Genomic DNA, 13,618 nt, shown 5'->3' with positions numbered 1-13,618 from the left:
TTTCGAACAACCTAGTATGAGAGCCTGTTCTAGTACACCCAAAAAACTAATTGAAGACTTTGTAAAAGAGCATAATAGGACCCCTTTAATGTTTCATTTTAAGTTGTAGTTACTTTAAAACATCAAGTTACTGTAAATGAAATGCTGCCTTGTAAACTAGCTGAAATAAAATAAGTTCAAGTTTTTTTTTTACATTTTTTAAATGGTTTTAGTCTTATGTTAACTGTAATAACCCAGGAATGCAAGGGTGTAACTTAAGCCAAGATAACAGGACTAAGAATAAATGATGATTATAATATACTTAAAGTTTACCTCAGTATTTCATGCAATACTTAGAAGTGTCAGCAAAATATATAAAACATCTATTTGATCTAATATTTGTGCTTTATATTCTTTATTACAGTATCACATTGTTAGCTTAGCAACATTCTAACGCCAAGTTCTATTGGAATCAACTGTGATTTGCATCTCTCATGTGAGTAGCGCTATTTAATGTGGTTTAGAGATTTCCAGATCAGTCGATAAGCAGTAAATAAATGAGCATTGATTAACAGGAATCAGGATACTGCCTTTGGGCCGGTTCACACAGAACACATTTTTGCATTTAAAAATATGACATGCGAGCAGTGGAATGGGGGAAAAAATATGCATTTTTTTAAAACATATTTTGTCACTCGCTCTCAGCATAGAGGGATGTAGTGTTTTTTTTTTTTATACAGTTTCCCAAAGACCTGTCTGATAGCAGTTCAAGCATGAGTGATTGAGTAAATATTAATAACTTGCATTGATTTATTGTTTATTGTTGATTGTTAATTGTTCTGGTTATGGCTGAGTGCAGCAGCGGAGAGGCAGATATTTGCGCGGAGGTGTTTTGAAGCTCGTGTTGCTGTTGAATGTTTAAGTGGGGGTGCTCAGGAGCCATCGGACAGAGAACATGAGCGGTTTTGGAAACTTGGGTCGGGGCAGTGTGGGAATATTATACTCAGGATGCATTATACATCAGCCTGTGTTCCACACTCATTCATTTTCACCTGACACACACACACACACACACACACAGAGAGGCTTCAATGCAATGGTTTTCATACTCAGACATATTTGCTGTAGCCTACCATAAACCTAACTTCCCACAAACCTGTTGACATTGGATTTAGATTTAGATTTATTAGATTTGAAGCTAAATCTAAATAATTTCAAATACTGAGGACATAAGTTCCTCACAAGTTGGTTTTGGTCTCAAACATTCAGGTGTAGTGCGAAAAATTCATCCATACATGCATATATTGTGTTTTCACACAGTTATAAAAACAAACTTTGTGCCAACTCTTGCACATTCAGCTCCCATCTCCCCATTTATGACATTTTTACACCTTAAAGGTACTTTGGAAAACAGGTTTATGAACATACCAGAGTATTTGCGTAGTCCTGAACTCCATATCTTAAAACATGCGGAGTATTTTAAAGCGCACACATACACACGCGTGCATTACATACTGTGTGTGCATACAAACTCTGCCCTACTGAGCTGTGAAAGAAATGTTGTGCCAACATGACTATCATGTTACGGTGAGTGTCCCGACCTGTGTTCCTCTGTCTTCTTATGTATTTCCAGGCAATAGTTCTGTGGTTACGGCAGCTGAGTTTAGTAGTGAATTTACTGGAGCTAATGAACCAAAAGGCCTGGAACGTATAATGCATTTACATGAATGCACAGGTACAGAAATGTGCAAACATTTTTATCAATTCAAGCTTAATTTATTCATTGTAGTGATGCACCGGAATGATTTTTTTACTGAAACAAATTTAAGTTAAAACCAAAATTTCAGTTTTCATTTAGTCAAAAACCCAAACTAAAAATAAAGTTTATTTAATAATCAATTAATGAATCCAAATGTATTTAATAATTAACATTCAAATAAAAAACTGAGTTGTATATAAACACTTAAGTTGCATATAAGGCAGTTTTTATATTAACTTCTAAACGAATTTGAGTAGAAACATAATTCTATAATTATTGAAATGTAAACATTTAAATGGTGGCAAAAAAGACGTGCTGTTTGAATTTTGTTATAAAATTGACAGAATTTGAAAGCTCAGACTTTGTTTCATGTTAAAAGTAACAAAGCACAAAGCTTATTGGCAGGAGCACTACAAATAATGTTTAGTGAAGATCTTGGTTCATCAAAATGAAGATCGATTAAAACCAATGAGTTGATATTGTCAACCAGCCCTATCAGTCTTTGTGTTCATGAAATAGACAGTGACAGTCAATGCAATACAAGTATGCACTGCATTTTTAGAGTTGATCTGTAGTGAACATTAGCATAAACTGATTACTTTTACCATATATATGTATACATAGACGGCTGTTCCTATGGACCGCTGTACGTAAGCTGATCCGTGAACACTCGAGAGCAATGGACTGTGCGTCTGCAACTGTTATACGCATGTATGAATATCTATATCTGCAAAAGACTTACACAAACTATTTTGCTAAACTAACACAATACAACAGGACAAAGGCGTTAGCTAACACAACATAAAGTTACCATATTTTAAAAACCTGTTATAAACACCAACACATTCTCCCCTGTGAAAGGTTATCCCATTTCTTCAGGAATTTAAATCTCTGCATTTTTTTGGCATCTTGGAAAAGCCATTGATTTTTACTGTGAGCGGCGAAATGTTGACTGTTCCAAGATGGCGGACATGACGAGTCTGACGACGCGTCTGGAGCGGTCGAATGTGGCATCTACCGAAACAAATCTTTGACTTTTTACTGGGAGTTTTCTCTTTCAGGGTGACTGCTGTCAGGACAGAGCTAAAATATAGTAAATAATGCAGGAGCGCACACTGTTTAATCACACACACATTTAGTAGGTAACTCTATCGCCCCCTTGAGTTTGGAGGTCTGTTACTGCAACAGTAACACAAAGACAAACATTATGTATAATTTCTGAGGTTCTTGCTCCATCGGCGGCTGACCGGGGGCCTCTTGAGTTACTTTCCCAGGAGTGTCAGGTTTTCAGATCGGCTCCCCACTCCCATACACACACACACACACACACACACACACTGAGAAAGCTTTCATCTCCAGGATCTGAGGAGATATAGACGGGATCACGGAGGTCAGGGCCGTGACATGAGAATAGACACAGGAATTATGTTTTCTCAGGCAGTTTATTAAAGGAATATTCTGTGTTAAATACTCAAGCTGTCATCTGCGACCAACTGACAATTTCCACAGACAATAATGTCATTGCGTGTTTGGTAAAAATGAAAGTGTAGACTAATTTGGTTTTAATGGAAACTTTTAGCATCATGTCTAACAATGATACATTTAAGTTGTTTCCATTGTCGCAATTCGTTTCACACGTTATGATTTTCTGCTGCCAACAATGACCTAGTGATTCATGTGCATGTAACACAAGCATCACAATATATCTTTTGAAGGCCACTTTAGCACAGCCTGTCCATACTTTAATGCATAATCACCAGAAGTTCATCCATGTAGAAAAGTAGACCCAATTCAGATAACTTCACAGTTCAAATAAGACACAAAATATAATCTTATTTCTGCTGTTAAATCGTCTCAAATACATTTACAAAGTGAGGAAAAGGTCCACATGATTCACTGAGGTAATTTAGTAATTAAAAAAAAAAAAAAATTACATATATATAATGATTGCTTTTAAGCAGATTTTCTGCTGGGTTGTTGTTATTATGAACTAAAACTATTAAACTTTTTTTTTTTTAAATTGATATAAAATAAAACAAAAAATAGATGAAAAACGTAAACAAAAACTTAAATTGATAATGTTGTCTTTGCAACTAACTGAAATATAAGTTGAAGTACTGAAATCACACACACACACACACACACATTAAAAATATAATATGACAAAATGATGGCAAAATTACTAAAACTTAAACAAAAATTAAAGTGAAAACTGAAAATTAAAAAATGAAGTCTAATTTAAAATATTAATAAATACCATAAAAGTATATAAAATATTAAATATATATTTCAAACACTCTCGTTTAATACAAAGCAACTCAATTTCCTTAACTATTACTACAGAGTACTATCTTGATGAGTTCTAGTGCATTTGTTTTCTTGCATATGAAGTATGTGAGATATTTTCACGAGGCTGGTTTAACAGCTGTGGTCGCTGGTTACTGCACATTTTAAAACCAAATGAAAATCAAGAGTCATTATTACTACCGCGTCATTTTATTTACTGGCTACTGATTAACCTGCATTTTCGTATAGCTAAATAAGTATCTGAGTTATCTAAGCTTAATTTAACCCATAATGCTCCTTTAAATGAGATTTAAATGCCATGTTAGCTGCAAGTCATCAAAGTGCAATATAGTGAAGTGGGGACACTCAGCGTTTAATCTCCACAGATAATGAACACACAACCTGAAGGTTTTGCAGATATCTGTAGAGGCCCATTACTCAGCTGTGAGTGTGTGTGTGAGGAGTTATGCTAGTCAACACACTCCTAAGGCTGATGATAGACTATATAGCAGTCAGGGCTTGTTTTCAATCTCTTTGGAGTGTCAGATGCTCTGACAGGTCTTATCTGCAGGTTTTAGTCAGGTTTTAGACACACACCACAACCCGTTCACACACAAAACCGCTGCCATGGATGAAGTAGCCATCGCTTACAACACATCAAACGATGACCACTTTCACTTTTATGAACCATATCAAATCAAACTCTTGAAGAATCCAACTTTTCACGAGAAAATCCCTCTCTTTTTGAACTCGTCCCAGCCCTGAGGAAGTGTTATAGCACACTTCACCCCTCCTCTACTGTCAGATGAGCATAGCAAACAAAAGTGGGCATTGAAATGATCAGAGCTAAAAAAGAAACATCACTCCCTCGCGCTCCAGAATAGCTGCGCAGCTACATGGCAATTACGTAGCCTAACATCAACAGCTCTCGGCGGGGGGGCGAGAAGTTTGACCCCGGACAAGCAGATGTCACTCGTTCCGCACTTCCTGTTTTGCTGGCTGGCGTTATTTTCAGAGCAGCACACTCGATTGCAAATACACAAACCGGCTCTTTTTCTAGGCTCCCAGATTTACATCGACAGCTTGCCTTCTATTGTTCTCCATTTCCCATTCTGCAGGCCACATCGCTGGCCAACAGAAAGTGTGTGTGTGTGTGTGTGTGTGGCTCACACTCGGCCGTAGCACAACCCATGCAGCTGGCGTTCTTGGACCGGACTTGTTCATGAAGGTCAAGTGGTATAGGATCAGCAGAACTGACTGACAATCCAACATAATCCACCTTTACTAAAACCAGGCTAAAGCCTGTTCACACCAGTGCTCTTACAGATATAGGTCCCAAAAGGGGTTTTTGTAGTGATGCCATAGAAGAACCATCTTTGATTTCCTAAAGAAACTTTCTTCTTAGTGTGGAGAAATCTGAAGAATGTATAGAACACCTTCTGTGGAATGGAAAGCTTCCATGGATGTTAAAGGTTCTTCATGGAAACATCAGTGCCACTACAGATTTCTAATCATTTTAAACCATTTTGATTAATTTCACTGGCAGTAGCAAAGAAACACATTTTACTTAATTGGACAGAACACATCTTTCAATAAACCAGTGGCTCAAATTATTACTAGTACATTTAAACTTGGAGGAATTAATGGCATTTGCACATAATATTGATTCCTTCAAACAAACTTGGTCTCCTTTTTTCAATACCTGAATAGGAGAACCGATTCCTCTTTGTCTGTCATAAATCATGAAAAAATTGTGAGGAACATTTTGCGTGCTTCTATATAACTTTTGTAGTTTATATCCTGTTAGCTTATGTCGATTACTTCTATTATCAAAATGTGTAGCCTTTTTTTCTCTTTCTTCTCTCTTTCAGTGTATATGTGTGTGAATGCTATCAGTTAAGCTTTTATTTTCTCTATCCTTATTTACATTTAATTCACATTAAGTTATCATATGTTCTATTTCCTTTTCTACACTTCCATTGTTAGCATTACTGTTATCATAGCTATTTTGTTTTTTCTTTTTATTTCCTCTTTTCCAAATCTTTTACTATTAATTTGCATTCATTCATTTATTAATTCATTTATTATTTTTTTTCCTTTGCTCTTTCTCTTTTCTCTCTATCCGTTCCTCACACTCTCTATCTCTCTCTCCTCCTCCTCTCTCTGTCTCCCTTTGTTCTCCTAATATCTTTTGGCTTGGGAAAGATCTGTACAAGGAATCGCCACTATTTGTGAACACCCTGTACTGTAGTAGTGTCTGTGAATTAAGCAGAGTCTGTGACTAGATCATGCACCAGTGCCCTAGAAGGGGCCTCTCTAAGACCTACGATTCTAAGGAAATGGGTTCACGTCTTATCTTGCTGTTTTCTCCCATCATCAGTCTGAAATAACACAATCTCCCACAATCTCACTTTCCCCCCTCCACCTCCTGTTCCCTCTCCTCGCTTTCCTGTCTATCGTTCATTTTCTTTCTCTCCTCTTTCTCTTTCCCCATTAAAGATCTTTTGTTTTCTAACATAGCAGAGTCCACAGCTCATCTATCATTATAGTGACACAGAGAAAAATGATATTGTTGGAATGACTTTAAGATGTTTTTTTTTTCCCCAGCTGATGAAAGATAAAAACACGTACAGCCAATCAGATTCTACCTATCTTTGTAAGAGCTTGTGCATGAAACAGCTAGACAGCATAATAAACAGAACGTCATCGTGCATTAATGTAGATGCTTATAGCAATTGTTCTTGGTGTGAACAGACTTTAAAGTCACGTGAACTTCACCCTATCTATTTTTCTGAATGCATGTTATTTATCTCATTGTGAACAGTTCCTCCATGTATATGTGACTCAGTCTTGTGGTGAAATGAAATCGGACTTCTCCAATAATTTAAGAGCCATTTACAGGACACCGTTTTCAACTAAAAACTGAAAGCTTTTTATGTGTTTTGCCTGGTCATTTACATGACAATGGTGTTTTGGGGTCCTGAAAACAAACTTTTGAAAATGGGTTTTTAAGTGCAAATTTTTTTAAATGATACCATTATCGTCTCCATGTAAACAACGGAAATGCGAATTTGGGGAAACGGTGATGTCATGCCTCCAAGATGTCAAAATACTTAGACTGGCATGACCCCCAATCCACATTATTCCTGACATTCTGCCACTGTATATAAGTCCAGGGTCACTTGTAGTAATCTCCCTCATTGTACGTCCAATCAAAATTGCTCGATACTTGCGTGATCTTGATGCGTCACCAAAAATTATTGAGGTCATGTACATATATTGCGCGATAAGTCGATATATTGATTATTGCGACAGGCCTAATTGTTTGTATTCACTGCTCTGTAGAAGAATGCTTATGTGTAGTGTTTCTATCGCCAACTACTGGCCTGGCGTGAATACTACAGTGTTTTTAGTAGTTTTTGCGGATCTGTATGAATGAGGATCGTTTTGACAGCGTTGTCGTCTGTATGCAAAACTATTTAAGAATGCAAAGAAAAACTTTACAGTTTTTAGTACATTGTTGTTGTGTAAACGTATAGTTAGTCTACTTAAACCACACCCCCTTGGCCTTATTACAATCGACTGCCATCAACAACCAATGGATAGAACCAAGTGCCACTCTACATTTTTTCTATTCAATTTTTTCACTTGTGTCACTTGGATGTGTGTCACAATTCGGAAGAAAATATCTTTCACTACATCCCTTTCATTGCAACTTTAATACTAATTATACTTAGTGTGAACTGCAAATACCTTGCAGAAACAATGCATTGGTGGTGGACCAGTAAGCTATTTAGTTCATGTAGAACAAAGTAAACTATTATATTCTCTTGTAAATTAAATTTATTAAACATTCTTAATTCTTACAACATATGTCAGAATTGTTTTATGTATGATTTTCTATTGCTGTCTGTTTCTATGTGTGCATTTGGCATCAGTTCATGTATTCTCTCAGAAATCAAACCTACAGTTTGACCTTGTTGGTGCAAACTACAGACTAACTCCTGAATGTGAAAATACTGTGCAATGTGACAAAACCACAGCCAATCAAAACAGATTTGATGTTGATATGTAGTGGAATTTTGGACCAATGAGATCCTACTGTGGGCCGGGCTACCCAGCATGACTCATCAGAAATTGAAAATATAGAAGATATACTTAGAAATTATCCTGTCACTCATCACTTCCTGTGGGTGTGAATGATTTCTAAAGAAACTAAGATTTATGTAGAAGGAAACGAACACTTATCTCATTGTGCCTGATGACATGGTGCTGTTTCTACTGAAAAATGTAATTCAAAAAGATTTTATGACAATGTTACAATAATGTTACTGCTGCAATATAGTATTGCAATAACGTTATTCTTTGATTATGTGTGATTACATCGCTATCATGAGATCACCTTTGATGGCACCTGTAAGCATTATTTGTATCCACAGAGGTTTTGAAGTTAATCAGCATCTGACTATAACAACACACAGCCACTCTCTCTCACACACACACACACACACACACACACACACACATGGCTTGTCTTACAGTCAGCGTGTGTTGAGAGAGGTATTTTAAACTGGTTGTGCTGGTCAGACAGGTCGGGGTGTGAGAGGGCTGGAAGTGGGAGTGTGTTATACACTGGAACTTGTGTTTTTATTTTGATTTTTTCTGTCCGACTGGTGGTAGTAATGGAAATAAATGTCTCATAGTCACTTCTGTGACCATACACCTCGCTGAAGTTTAAAAATAGTGACTCATTTAGCTTTTATGCACCGAAAATGATGCCAATTATTTAAGGAGAGACTTAGTAACCACTCATAGCAACTGCCTAGCAGAGGTATGAAGCACTTTAAACACCTTAGCAACTGCATGACAACAGCCCGGCATCGCAGTGGCATGTTTTGCAAAGGCAAACACATATTATTTTAAGTTCTACACAGAACTTTAAGCAAGGAATTTTATGAAATCTTGGTTTAAAACAACCCCAAAGCAATATACTGAACTGAAGAATTTATAATGTAACATCAAGAAGGTTTTTAATCTTCAAAGTTCAACTCAAGAACCCTGTACAGCAAAATAATGGCTCTTGGTAAGCAGAGGGATTTTGTGATCTGAACTGAACCACTGAAGAGCCTTTTAAAGGGGTCATATGATGTTGCTATAACGAGCCGTTTTAGGTAGGCGTGGCTGACTCTTAACTTTTATAAAGAATATCTCTTTGGATTTGAGACTTTAGTCTTTGCAACTTTACAGATCTTCTTTATGCACCAAGAGCTTGTAACACTTCAAAGAGAAAGGAAAAATTTAAATCGCATCATATGACCCCTGTAAGAGTGTGTCAACAACTCCTTCACACTTTCTGTTCTTCATACAGTACATGAACAAGCGAGATATTGCAAAGCAAAAACCTAAAATTATCTCTGACGTGCCAGCATTTCTTCCTCACTGCATAATGAATAGGCAGCTACAGGAAGTAATTAACTGCAGTCAAATAGTGAGCAAGAGTCTACATCATTCAAGGAAAACATGCACCTAGTTTAAATGGTACCTTGTCCTAAAAAGACAGTTAGGTTAGTGTATCACAGTTACTAATAATTACTGTTAGTATTGCTGTTGCTCATAGCCCGTGATTTTTTTTCCTTTATAAACAATCAGACTTACAGAATATCATCGAGACCTGCTTTTTACTGTGAGAACAATATCAATACTAGATAGAATTTGATGCCTTTTAATTTAAGAAATTAAGCAATTACCCCTAAAATCTACTGTGCTGTCAGCTCTGGCATCAGATTGAAATGCCAACGTATTTTAATATTCCAAAATACTTGACAAAATACTATGGTATTCCTATGATACACTACTGTTCAAATTTTTGGGGTCTGTAAGAGTTTTTATTGCTTATTTAAAGGGGTCATATGATGCGATTTAAATTTTTCCTAGCTGATCCGTGCGGGTCGCTGAGGAAATACATCAACTTCACGCTGTGGATCGCCGGATCGGCTTTAACCGTGGACGAAGCGGAGTCCAGCCCGGGGTCGTCACATGTGGTTGCCACAAGCCCGCCGACCGCTCCTTCGTCGAATCGCTCCGAATCGCCGCTCCTCCACTCAATCTAGCCCTCCGGCCGCCGCTCACTCAAGGCCTCCGTGTGTGACGCTGTGTTTCGTTGTGAAAGCGAAACTACTTTGTTTGGTCTTCCAAAAGAGGCCACGACTAGAAATCAGTGGTTAAGCACAAAATAATGTTCTTTTTAGCAACATCATATAACCCCTTTAAGTCTCTTCTGCTCATCAAGGCTGCATTTGTTTGATTAAAAATACAGTAAGAACAGCTAAATTTTGAAATATTACAATAAAAAAAATTTTTTTATTTGAATATATTTTAATAGGTCATTTATTTATGTGATGGTAAAGCTGAATTTTCAGCATCATTACTCCAGTCTTCAGTGTCACATTCTAATATACTGATTTGCTGATAATTTATTTTCAATGTTGAAAACAGCTGTGCTGCTTATTTTTTTGTGGAAACCGTGATGTAATTTTTTCAAGATTCTTTGATGAAAAAAGAAACTAACAAAAAACAAAAAAAACCTTTTGTAACATAAATTTTGATAATTTGAATGCATCCTTGATGAATAAAAGTAAAAAAAATAATAATAATTTTTAAGCTTGCTGACCTCATACTTTTGAATGATAGTGTATTTTGAAACTCAAGTGTTTGTTCATGAAGATTAAATTAAAACAAGTAATTTCTCCCATTCAACAACCAGTTTATTTCGCAGTTGGTCTCACACGCTTCTATTCACCAACTCACAATTCCCTTAGAAGCAGATTCATACTTACACATATTTTCCTGCAGACACTCAGTCTCACAGCTTTGAAGGAAGATGTCCTGTCACACACACACACACACACACACACACATTCCTGTGTGCATTCCACTGCACATCTGCTTGTCTGTCACTTTTATTAGTGTATGTGTTGGCCTGTTTCTATTGAGTTGGCTCAGAGCTACACTATTGTTTCCCTTTCTGAGTAGGAGTACAAAAAAATGCATGCATACAAACACACACATGCTTGCCTCAGTACACACACATTTATTCATGAATTATTTATATGTTACATTTATTTATTGTACTATAAATTACCATAACAGGTATTATAGATGTATTTGGTACTGAATGATTACCATACTTCATATTTATATAGTGCTTCAAAGAGTACCACGATACTAGTATAAGACTTTTTTTCAAGAATATTCATATCCGTAGCTCTCCAAAGGTCGGAAAACACCATATTGCTCAATTCTGTCTCATTTTTCTCTGGGAGTTTGAGTTCCTTTCCTGAAGCTGTCAAGCCTGGACCAACAGGTCATTTCTGGAAATGCCATGCAATGCTGAAAGCTGGAATAATCCGGGGCGGAATATAGTACATGTTGTGTTATCAGGAAGGGAATGCTGAGGAAAAAGAAATGTGGGAGTCGTGTTATTTCCTGGAATACAGTGGAGCGCTGCGGATCGTGTATACATCTGGGTGGGAATATGCTGGATGTTGAGAGCTCAGGGAAGCAAGAACCCAAAACACGTTTGGCATCCAGAGCTGCGGTGCCAGGATGTTCCTCCTCTCCATTTCAAGATTCTAAAATGGGGCTGAGGAGATCCTGGACTGTGTCAGAACGTGTCAGGACATCCTTTGATGTGTAAACAACTCCAGCGGGTCACTTCTGGCCGTTCTCTTGCCGCTCCCATGCAGATTTCATCTTATTCTTCAAATGCCACATCATGTCGCCTCTTTTGATAATATTACTTATGCTCGTATGCTCACCAAGGCTGCATTTTTGATTAAAAAAATACAGTAAAAACAGTAATATGACAATATTATCATTAGCGCTGTCAATCGATTAAAATTTATCTAATTAATCACATCCTTTTTCTGTAATCAATCGTGATTAATCGCACACTTCATGTTAAATTAAGCATAGACCATTTATCTTGTCTCAAATGTTTATTTTGTCATCATTTGCTATATCCAGCGCAGAGAAGCAACATTGGGTTAAAGGGATAGAATAGAAATTGTACTTCAGTAATTTTGCGTTAATTGCGTTAAATTATTTGAACGCGTTAAGGATTGTAAAAGTAATCGCATGCGTTAACGTGTTAACGATGACAGCCCTAATTATTATATTAGAAATATATTTAAAATAAATGTTGTATATAATGTTAATACTATGTGTATAATGAAGTCTAATAAGAAGTCTCTCATGCTCACCAATGCTGCATTATTTTAATTAATAACACAGTAAAAAAAACGGAATATTGTGAAATATTATTACAATTTAAACAGTTTTCTATTGAAAATAACCCTTAATATGTTAAAACCTGATTTATTCCAGTGATGCAAAGCATCATTACTCCAGTCTTCAGTGTCACATGATCCTTCAGAAATCATTCTAATATGCTGATTTGCTGCTCTAGAAACATTTCTGATTATTAGGCCTCTTTTGATTCTCATTTCTTATTCGGTTTCTCCGTTTCTTCCTCTTGCATAACACACCAGCTCAGAGGTACATATTGTTCCTCACCGGTTGAAGTCATTCATGAGTCATTTTCGCCGCTGCTGATTGGTCTGCTGTAGAAAGCCTTTTTGTTCGGTGACTTTTGTGTCAGAATAACGGCGACAAAGCAGTCACAATTCACAGGAATATAATAGTAAGTGTGCTTTGGGGCGTCAAAAGGGCATGAGTCACAATTTCTGAAGCACTAGATCTTGTGAGTGTGGGAAACACAGCTATTTTTGGGAGTCTTTGTTGGAAATAAGTGGGAAAAAGTTGGGAAATACTGAAAACTCAATGGCTGAAGTGCGCTTTTAACTCCTCGGATGAGAAATCTGTCAAGCGCTCTGGTTGGCAGCGAGCTAGCATGACCCCAGATATGCACCGACATACATGCACACGGCGGCTTTGTGATTTTCCTGTCTGCTCTGTGTGAGGGTGAGGCAGTCCGTCCCATTGAGTCACTGGTACCATGCAAATATTCTTAAAGCAGCATGCAAAAGTTATGGAAATCAGGCCGACTTTATATCACTGTGGAATGTGCTGTAAGGGAAACACTGGAGCATGTGCTGGCGCTGATACACACATCTCTCCCTCTCTCTACATTCTGTATATTCACCTGCTTTCTTCTACTTTCTCCACCAATGGAAATGACTTGGCATTTAAGCAGCATGAATTATTCAATCAAAATAATGTAGGGTGACCGGGGCTAGTCGTCACATGGGGAAGATATCACAATCTCAGTAACTATAATGATATTTTGATAAATTTATTAATATTTTTTGCATTGTGGGACATTATTTTTATGATCATTTACAATGTGAACCCCAAATTTCTATTCTATTATTTATTCTATTATATGTGTATCTGTAGTAATCATTATGCTTTGCATTGATGACACAAAAGCATAAATACAAATAAAATGTAGTGAGAATTACATTAAATCGCAAGACACTTATATAAAAAAGTATACAAAACTAAAAAATAAAATGTTTTTTAGTTTTGTAAAAATAAATAAATAAATAAAATTTTTAATGAAATAAAATAAAA

At 36.6% G+C, this 13,618-nt stretch overlaps 1 protein-coding gene across 5 annotated transcripts in view; it reads left to right on the top strand.

Moving 5' to 3' along the window:
* LOC107752451 (histone deacetylase 7-like) overlaps positions 1-13,618 on the top strand; it is a 99,735-nt gene that overhangs the window by 39,646 nt on the left and 46,471 nt on the right. The gene's annotated exons all lie outside the window — the stretch shown is intronic.

This window comes from Sinocyclocheilus rhinocerous, unplaced genomic scaffold (assembly GCF_001515625.1).
Source record: "Sinocyclocheilus rhinocerous isolate Xijiao unplaced genomic scaffold, SAMN03320098_v1.1 scaffold2246, whole genome shotgun sequence".
Lineage (NCBI taxonomy): Eukaryota > Metazoa > Chordata > Actinopteri > Cypriniformes > Cyprinidae > Sinocyclocheilus > Sinocyclocheilus rhinocerous.
This window is presented reverse-complemented; position numbering and strand designations above follow the sequence as displayed.